Source organism: Meles meles, chromosome 16, assembly GCF_922984935.1.
Source record: "Meles meles chromosome 16, mMelMel3.1 paternal haplotype, whole genome shotgun sequence".
NCBI lineage: Eukaryota > Metazoa > Chordata > Mammalia > Carnivora > Mustelidae > Meles > Meles meles.
In genome coordinates, this window is record NC_060081.1 from 5,416,118 (window position 1) to 5,426,882 (window position 10,765).

At 41.1% G+C, this 10,765-nt stretch overlaps 1 pseudogene; it reads right to left on the minus strand.

Moving 5' to 3' along the window:
* Positions 1–8,448: 8,448 nt before the first annotated feature.
* LOC123926845 lies at positions 8,449–10,249 on the minus strand (annotated as a pseudogene).
* Positions 10,250–10,765: the final 516 nt, after the last annotated feature.

Consider the following 10,765-nt stretch of genomic DNA (forward strand, 5'->3'; position numbering starts at 1 on the left):
AAACAAACAGAAATAAAAGGTATCCAAACTGGCAATGAAGAAGTCTGACTCTCTCTCTTCACAGATGACATGATTCTTTACATGGAAAACCCCAAAGACTCCACCCCCAAACTACTAGAACTCATACAGCAATTCAGTAACGTGGCAGGATACAAAGTCAGTGTACAGAAATCAGTGGCTTTCTTATACAGTAACAATGAAAATACAGAAAGGGAAATTAGAGAATCCATTCCATTTACTATAGCACCAAGAACCATAAGATAGGGGCACCTGGGTGGCTCAGTGCGTTAAAGTCTCTGCCTTCGGCTCAGATCATGATCTCAGGGTCCTGGGATCGAGCCCCACATCGGGCTCTTCTCTCCGTGGGGAGCCTGCTTCCTCCTCTCTCTCTGCCTGCCTCTCTGCCTAGTTGTGATTTTTCTCTGTCAAATAAATAAAATATTAAAAAAAAGAACCATAAGATACCTGGGAATAAACCTAATCAAGGAGGGAAAGGATCTATACTTGAGGAACTACAGAACACTCTTGAAAGAAATTGAAGGAGGCACAAAAAAATGGAAGACCATTCCATGCTCTTGGATCAGAAGAATAAACATTGTTAAAATGTCTATACTGCTTAGGACAATCTATACTTTTAATGCCATTCTGAACAAAATTCCACTGTATTTTTCAAAGAGTTGGAGAAAATAATCGTAAAATTTGTATGGAATCAGGAGAAACCCTGAATTGCTAAGGAAATGTTGAAAAACAAAATTAAACTGGCAGCATCACATTACCTGATTTCAAGCTTTACTACAAAGCTGTGATCACCAAGACAACGCGGCACTGGAATAAAAATAGACACATAGAGCAGTGGAACAGAGTAGAGAGCCCAGATATGGACCCTCAACTCTATGGTCAAATAATCTTCGACAAAACAGGAAAAAATATCCAGTGGAAAAAAGACAGTCTCTACAATAAATGGTGCTGTGAAGACTGGACCGCTATATGTAGAAGAATGAAACTCGACCATTCTCTTACCCACACAAAAAGATAAACTTGAAATGGATAAAAGACCTCAATGTGAGACAGAAATCCATCAGAATCCTAGAGGAGAACATAGGCAGTAACCTCTTCGATATCAGCCACAGCAACTTCTTCCAAGATATCTCCAAAAGCAAAGGAAACAAAAGTGAATATAAAGTTTTGGGACTTCATCAAGATCAAAAGCTTCTGCACAGCAAAGGAAACAGTCAACAAAACAAAGAGGCAAACCACAGAATGGGAGAAGATATTTGCAAATGACAGTAGAGACAAAAGGTTGATATCCAGGACGTATAAAGAACACCTCAAACTCAACACACACAAAACAGATAATCATATCAAAAAATGGGTAGAACATATGAACAGACACTTTTCCCATGAAGACATACAAATGGCTAACAGACACATGAAAAAATGTTCATCATCACTAGCCATCAGGGAGATTCAAATAAAAACCACATTGAGATACGACCTCACACCAGTTAGAATGGCCAAAATTAGCAAGACAGGAAAAAGCATGTGTTGGAGAGGATGTGGAGAAAGGGGAACCCTCTTACACTGTTGGTGGGAATGCAAGTTGGTGCAACCACTTTGGAGAACAGTGTGAAGATTCCTCAAGAAATTACAAATAGAGCTTCCCTATGACCCTGAAATTGCACTACTGTGTATTTACCCCAAAGATACAGATGTAGTGAAAAGAAGGGCCATCTGTACCCCAATGTTTACAGCAGCAATAGCCACGGTCGCCAAACTGTGGAAAGAACCAAGATGCCCTTCAATGGACGAAGGGATAAGGAAGATGTGGTCCATATACACGATGGAGTATTATGCCTCCATCAGAAAGGATGAATACCCAACTTTTGTAGTAACATGGACGGGACTGGAAGAGATTATGCTGAGCGAAATAAGCCAAGCAGAGAGAGTCAAGTGTCATATGGTTTCACTTACTTGTGGAGCATAACAAATAACATGGAGGACATGGGGAGGTGGAGAGGAGAAGGGAGTTGAGGGAAATTGGACGGGGAGATGAACCATGAGAGTCTATGGACTCTGAAGAACAACCTGAGGGTCTAGAAGCAGAGGGGGGTGGGAAGTTGAGGGAACAAGGTGGTGGGTATTAGTGAGGGCACATGTTGCATGGAGCACTGGGTGTGGTGCAAAAGCAATGAACACTGTTATTCTGAGAAGAATTAAAAAAAAAGAAAAAATCGGGGGAGGAATCAAGATGGCGGAGAAGTAGCAGCCTGAGACTACATCAGGTAGCAGGAGATCAGCTCGATAGCTTATCTAAACATTGCAACACCTACAAATCCAACGGGAGAGAGAAGAGAAGAAGAACAGCAACTCTAGAAACAGAAAATCAACCACTTTCTGAAAGGTAGGACTGGCGGAGAACTGAATCTAAAATGACGGGAAGATAGACCGCGGGGGGAGGGGCCGGCTCCCGGCAAGCGGCGGAGGAACGGAGCACAATCAGGACTTTTAAAAGTCTGTTCCACTGAGGGACATTGCTCCAGGGGCTAAACCGGGGTGAAGCCCACGCGGGGCCAGCGTGGACCCAGGCCCCACAGGGTCACAGAAGGATCGGGGGAGTCGGAGTGTCGGAGAGCTCGAGGTATCAGAATGGAGAAGCCGGTTGCAGAGACAGAGCCGAGGACTGAACTCTCAGCTCGGGGTTACCTTGAACTGGTCGCGGGCTGGGTGAGCTCGGAGCGCGGCTGGAGGCTGGGGATGCGGAAGTGATTGGGTGCTGTCCTCTGGGGGCGCAATGAGGAGTGGGGCCCCGGGCTCTCGGCTCCTCCGGGTCGGAGACTGGGAGGCCGCCATTTTCATTCCCGTGTTCCGGAGCTCTGCGGAGAGCGTTCAGGGAACTGAAGCTCCCAAAAGCGAACCCGAGCCGATTACTTAGTCCGGCCGCCGGTAAGGGCGGTGCAATCCCGCCTCGGGCAAAGACACTTGAGAGTCACTACAACAGGCCCCTCCCCCAGAAGATCAACAAAATTTCCAGCCAGGACGAAGTTCATCTATCAAGGAGAAAGCAGATTCAATTCCTAAGACAGCAGAGCAATTCCAGAGGAGGAGAAAGCAAAGCACGGAACTCATGGCTTTCTCCCCATGATTCTTTAGTCTTGCGGCTACTTCATTTTTTTTTTCTTTTTTCAATTTTTTTTTCTTTTTTCAATTTTTTTTCTTTTTTCTTTTTTCTTCTTCTGCTGAATTTTTTTAAACTTTTACCCTTTTCTTTTTTTTAACATTTTTTGACTAGTTCATCTAAATATATATATTTTTTCTTTCTTTTTTATATTTTTTTATTTGTTTTATTTTTAAAATTTTTTTCTTTTTTCTTTTTTTTTTTTTCAGAACCTGTTTTTATCCCCTTTCTCCCCCCCACAATTTGGGGTCTCTTCTGATTTGGTTACAGCGCATTTTTCCGGGGTCTTTGCCACCCTTTTAGTAGTTTATTTGCTCCTTCATATCCTCTTATCTGGACAAAATGACAAGGCGGAAAAAATCACCACAAACAAAAGAACAAGAGACAGTACCGAAGGCTAGGGACCTAATCAACACAGACATTGGTAATATGTCAGATCAAGAGTTCAGAATGACGATTCTGAACATACTAGACGGGCTCGAAAAAGGCATGGAAGATATTAGAGAAAACCTCTCTGGAGATATTAAAGCCCTTTCTGGAGAAATTAAAGAACTAAAATCTAACCAAGTTGAAATCAAAAAAGCTATTAATGAGGTGCAATCAAAAATGGAGGCTCTCACTGCTAGGATCAATGAGGCAGAAGAAAGAATTAGTGATATAGAAGACCAAATGACAGAGTATAAGGAAGCCGAGCAAAAGAGGGACAAACAGCTACTGGACCATGAGGGGAGAATTCGAGAGATAAGTGACACCATAAGATGAAACAACCTTAGAATAATTGGGATTCCAGAAGAAGAAGAAAGAGAGAGGGGAGCAGAAGGTCTATTGGAGAGAATCATTGGAGAGAATTTCCCTAATATGGCAAAGGGAACAAGCATCAAAATCCAAGAGATGCAGAGAACCCCCCTCAAAGTCAACAAGAATAGGTCCACACCCCGTCACCTAATAGTAAAATTGACAAGTCTTAGTGACAAAGAGAAAATCCTGAAAGCAGCCCGAGAAAAGAAGTCTGTAACATACAATGGTAAAAATATTAGATTGGCGGCAGACTTATGCACAGAGACCTGGCAGGCCAGAAAGAGCTGGCATGATATATTCAGAGCACTCAAGGAGAAAAACAAGCAGCCAAGAATACTCTACCCAGCTAGGCTATCATTGAAAATAGAAGGAGAGATCAAAATCTTCCAGGACAAACAAAAACTGAAAGAATTTGCAAACACCAAACCAGCTCTACAGGAAATATTGAAAGGGGTCCTCTAAGCAAAGAGAGAGCCTAAAAGTAATTGATCAGAAAGGTACAGAGACAATATACAGTAACAGTCACCTTACAGGTTAATAATGGCACTAAATTCATATCTCTCAATAGTTACCCTGAATGTTAATGGACTAAATGCCCCAATCAAAAGACACAGGGTATCAGAATGGATAAAAAACCAAAACCCATCAGTATGTTGCCTACAAGAAACCCATTTTAGACGCGAAGACACCTCCAGATTTAAAGTGAGGGGGTGGAAAACAATTTACCATGCTAATGGGCATCAGAAGAAAGCTGGGGTGGCAATCCTTCTATCAGATCAATTAGATTTTAAGCCAAAGACTCTAATAAGAGATGAGGAAGGACACTATATCCTACTCAAAGGGTCTGTCCAACAAGAAGATCTAACAATTTTAAATATCTATGCCCCTAACGTGGGAGCAGCCAACTATATCAACCAATTAATAACAAAATCAAAGAAACACATCAATAATAATACAATAATAGTAGGGGACTTGAACACTCCCCTCACTGAAATGGACAGATCATCCAAGCCAAAGATCAACAAGGAAATAAAGGCCTTAAATGACACACTGGACCAGATGGACATCACAGATATATTCAGAACATTTCATCCCAAAGCAACAGAATACACATTCTTCTCTAGTGCACATGGAACCTTCTCCAGAATAGATCACATCCTGGGTCACAAATCAGGTCTCAACCGGTATCAAAAGATTAGGATTATTCCCTGCATATTTTCAGACCACAATGCTCTGAAGCTAGAACTCAATCACAAGAGGAAAGCTGGAAAGAACCCAAATACATGGAGACTAAACAGCATCCTCTTAAAGAATGAATGGGTTAACCAGGAAATTAAAGAAGAATTGAAAAAATTCATGGAAACAAATGATAATGAAAACACAACAGTTCAAAATCTGTGGGACACAGCAAAGGCAGTCCTGAGAGGAAAATATATAGCGGTACAAGCCTTTCTCAAGAAACAAGAAAGGTCTCAAGTACACAACCTAACCCTACACGGAAAGGAGCTGGAGAAAGAACAAGAAAGAAACCCTAAACCCAGCAGGAGAAGAGAAATCATAAAGATCAGAGCAGAAATCAATGAAATAGAAACCAAAAAAAAAACAATAGAAAAAATCAATGAAACTAGGAGCTGGTTCTTTGAAAGAATCAATAAGATTGATAAACCCCTGGCCAGACTCATCAAAAAGAAAAGAGAAAGGACCCAAATCAATAAAATCATGAATGAAAGAGGAGAGATCACAACTAACACCAAAGAAATACAGACAATTATAAGAACATACTATGAGCAACTCTACGCCAACAAATTGGACAATCTGGAAGAAATGGATGCATTCCTAGAGACATATAAACTACCACAACTGAACCAGGAAGAAATAGAAAACCTGAACAGGCCCATAACCAGTAAGGAGATTGAAACAGTCATCCAAAATCTCCAAACAAACAAAAGCCCAGGGCCAGACGGCTTCCCAGGGGAATTCTACCAAACATTTAAAGAAGAACTCATTCCTATTCTCCTGAAACTGTTCCAAAGAAAAGAAATGGAAGGAAAACTTCCAAACTCATTCTATGAGGCCAGCATCACCTTGATCCCAAAACCAGACAAGGATCCCACTAAAAAAGAGAACTACAGACCAATATCCTTGATGAACACAGACGCAAAAATTCTCGCCAAAATACTAGCCAATAGGATTCAACAGTACATTGAAAGGATTATTCACCACGATCAAGTGGGATTTATTCCAGGGCTGCAGGGTTGGTTCAACATCCGCAAATCAATCAATGTGATAGAACACATTAATAAAAGAAAGAACAAGAACCATATGATACTCTCAATAGATGCTGAAAAAGCATTTGACAAAGTACAGCATCCCTTCCTGATCAAAACTCTTCAAAGTGTAGGGATAGAGGGCACATACTTCAATATTATCAAAGCCATCTATGAAAAACCTACCGCAAATATCTTTCTCAATGGAGAAAAACTGAAAGCTTTTCCATTAAGGTCAGGTACACGGCAGGGATGTCCATTATCACCACTGCTATTCAACATAGTATTAGAAGTCCTAGCCTCAGCAATCAGACAACAAAAAGAAATTAAAGGCATCCAAATTGGTAAAGAAGAAGTCAAACTATCACTCTTCGCAGATGATATGATACTATATGTGGAAAACCCAAAAGACTCCACTCCAAAACTGCTAGAACTTGTACAGGAATTCAGTACAGTGTCAGGATATAAAATCAATGCACAGAAATCAGTTGCATTTCTGTACACCAACAACAAGACTGAAGAAAGAGAAATTAAGGAGTCAATCCCATTCACAATTGTACCCAAAACTATAAGATACCTAGGAATAAACCTAACCAAAGAGACTAAGAATCTATACACAGAAAATTATAAAGTACTCATGAAAGAAATTGAGGAAGACACCAAAAAATGGAAAAATGTTCCATGCTCCTGGATTGGAAGAATAAATATTGTGAAAATGTCTATGCTACCTAAAGCAATCTACACATTTAATGCAATCCCTATCAAAATACCATCCATTTTTTTCAAAGAAATGGAACAAATAATCCTAAAATTTATATGGAACCAGAAAAGACCTCGAATAGCCAAAGGAATATTGAAGAACAAAGCCAAAGTTGGTGGCATCACAATTCCGGACTTCAAGCTCTATTACAAAGCTGTCCTCATCAAGATAGCATGGTACTGGCACAAAAACAGACACATAGACCAGTGGAACAGAATAGAGAGCGCAGAAATCGACCCTCAACTCTATGGTCAACTCATCTTCGACAAAGCAGGAAAGAATGTCCAATGGAAAAAAGACAGCCTCTTCAATAAATGGTGCTGGGAAAATTGGACAGCCACATGCAGAAAAATGAAATTGGACCACTTCCTTACACCACACACGAAAATAGACTCCAAATGGATGAAGGACCTCAATGTGAGAAAGGAATCCATCAAAATCCTTGAGGAGAACGCAGGCAGCAACCTCTTCGACCTCAGCCGCAGCAACATCTTCCTAGGAACAACGGCAAAGGCAAGGGAAGCAAGGGCGAAAATGAACTATTGGGATTTCATCAAGATCAAAAGCTTTTGCACAGCAAAGGAAACAGTTAACAAAACCAAAAGACAGCTGACAGAATGGGAGAAGATATTTGCAAACGACATATCAGATAAAGGGCTAGTATCCAAAATCTATAAGGAACTTAGCAAACTCAACACCCAAAGAACAAACAATCCAATCAAGAAATGGGCAGAGGACATGAACAGACATTTCTGCAAAGAAGACATCCAGATGGCCAACAGACACATGGAAAAGTGCTCCACGTCACTCGGCATCAGGGAAATACAAATCAAAACCACAATGAGATATCACCTCACACCAGTCAGAATGGCTAAAATGAACAAGTCAGGAAATGACAGATGCTGGCGAGGATGTGGAGAAAGGGGAACCCTCCTCCACTGTTGGTGGGAATGCAAGCTGGTGCAACCACTCTGGAAAACAGCATGGAGGTTCCTCAAAATGTTGAAAATAGAACTACCCTATGACCCAGCAATTGCACTACTGGGTATTTACCCTAAAGATACAAACATAGTGATCCGAAGGGGCACGTGTACCCGAATGTTTATAGCAGCAATGTCTACAATAGCCAGACTATGGAAAGAACCTAGATGTCCATCAACAGATGAATGGATCAAGAAGATGTGGTATATATACACAATGGAATACTATGCAGCCATCAAAAGAAATGAAATCTTGCCATTTGCGACGACGTGGATGGAACTAGAGCATATCATGCTTAGTGAAATAAGTCAATCGGAGAAAGACAACTGTCATATGATTCTTTTTTTTAACAATTAATTGTTCAAATTTTTATTTTGATGCACAGTATGAGAAATGAACTTTTAAATCAACTGAATTTTATGGAAAATGAGACAGCAAATAAATTAGACCCATGTTAAAATAGGTCAGTTAAATGTCCAAACTTAAGGATATAAGAACCACAGAAAGATAAACTTCGATTCCACAGTCTTCTTTAAACAGTCGAAGTCTTTCAAATACAACTGTGCTATGAACTAACTGGTCCAGAGCTCAAGAGCACATGGGAATGTTAACAGGGGTGATGATCAGGGACACGTTTCCTTGGTGCTGCTTTGATAATGTTGTCCATACGAAGAATCACCTCTGCTGCTTCAGCTGCGCTCAAAAGAACTTGTCGCTTCACCTGGAAACTTTCTGTCATACCCAGTACTGCCATATGTCCAATGGTACCTTCCTTCATATCCAGTCCGGCAGTCGTGTTGCCTTCGCTATGGGCAGCTCGGAGCTGTGCCACCAGGTCTGCACTGTCATAGCCTGCATTATCAGCTATGATAGTTGGCAACATTCTCAGTGCTTTAGCGTAAGACTCCATCGCAACAGCTTCTTTTCCTGGTGTTCTACTGGCAAGCTCTGTCACAGCATGAGCCATCAGCATCTCAGAACAGCTTCCTCCATAAACTGTTCTAGAATCCTTCACAGTTTGGGCAAGAACACAAAGAGCATCATGCAAAGATCTTTCTGCCTCATCTAAAATTTGCTGAGTGGCACCACGAAGAACAATGGTACAAGCTTCGCCAAGGGCTACCCCAGAAAAGTGGATGAGTTTATCCTCTCCAATCATGACTTCCTCAATAATCTTGCAACTTCCAAGCTTCACTAGTTCTGGGTGGTCAAAGGTAGAGGCAATTTCACCACCTGTGACAAGAGCTAGGTGTTCCACACCTGCAAAATCTGCACGTTCAATCGCCATGACACCAACAGCACCAAAGAGCTGCTCAGGATAATTATAAATTAACTGCCTGTTAATAAAGCAATTTATCCCATGCTTAAGAATTCGTTCAACTTTCTCCTTCATTTTCTCCTTTTCGGCATGTTCTATTTCAGCAACCTTTGCTGTAGAATCAACTCTTACCCTGGAACCAAATATCTTTATTTTGTCTGTATCCATACCAGTATTTGCAATGAGAATTTTAGCATTTTCAATTCGCTTTGGTTGATTTACTCCAATTTTTTTATCCAACAGAAAGCCTTCATCTAAATAGGAATCTGCCAGACTTCCGCCTAGCTTCTTGATGACGTGAATTGCCTCCAGATTACCAGAACCTTTCAGTCTGAGAACAGCTTCTACAGCTAACTGAGTAAAATGGTCTTTGTGATGAGTAAGAAGTTTTGAGGATAATGTTGTTCCCGCAATGTTCATTAAATCTTGGCGGAATTTAACTTCATCAGAACCATGATCAACTGCAGAATTCAACAGAGCTTGTCTTGCTGCCTTTGTGGCTTCTCTCCAACCCGCAATGATGGTTTGTGGATGAATCTTTTTTTGCAATCAAAGATTCTGCCTCCCTTAGTAATTCTGCTGCTAAGACAGTAACAGAGGTAGTGCCATCACCAACTTCATCATCTTGAACTCTTGACATATCAACTAAAACTTTAGCTGCTGGATTGTCTACACCAATGTTTTTTAGAATAGTTGCACCATCATTGGTTACCATAAGAGAGGCATCTCATCCACTGCTTAACAGAATTTTATCCATGCCCTTAGGTCCCAATGTGCTCTTTACCAAGTCTCCAACAGCGATGGCACCAATAAAAGAAGACAGACGAGCAGTCTCTGCCCTCTCTTCATCAGCCCCAGCCTTGAAGATGTTAACAGGTGCGAGGGAAAGGGACGCCATGGTTCCGAGGAGTTCGGCACACACGCGAATCCCTCAGCTCACGCCCGGGACCAGAGGGGGGATGACATGATTCTTTATATGGAAAACCCCAAAGACTCCACCCCCAAACTACTAGAACTCATACAGCAATTCAGTAATGTGGCAGGATACAAAGTCAACGTACAGAAACCAGTGGCTTTCTTATACACTAACAATGAAAATACAGAAAGGGAAATTAGAGAATTGATTCCATTTACTATAGCACCAAGAACCATAAGATACCTGGCAATAAACCTAACCAAAGAGGTAAAGGACCTGTATTCGAGGAACTACAGAACACTCATGAAAGAAATTGAAGAAGACACAAAAAGATGGAAGACTGTTCCATGCTCTTGGATTGGAAGAATGAACATTGTTAAAATGTCTATACTGCCTAGAGTAATCTATACTTTTAATGCCATTCCAATCAAAATTCCACCGGTATTTTTCAAAGAGCTGGAGAAAAGAATCCTAAAATTTGTATGGAATCAGAAGAGACCCCGAATTGCTAAGGAAGTGTTGAAAAACAAAAACAAAACTGGCGGCATCA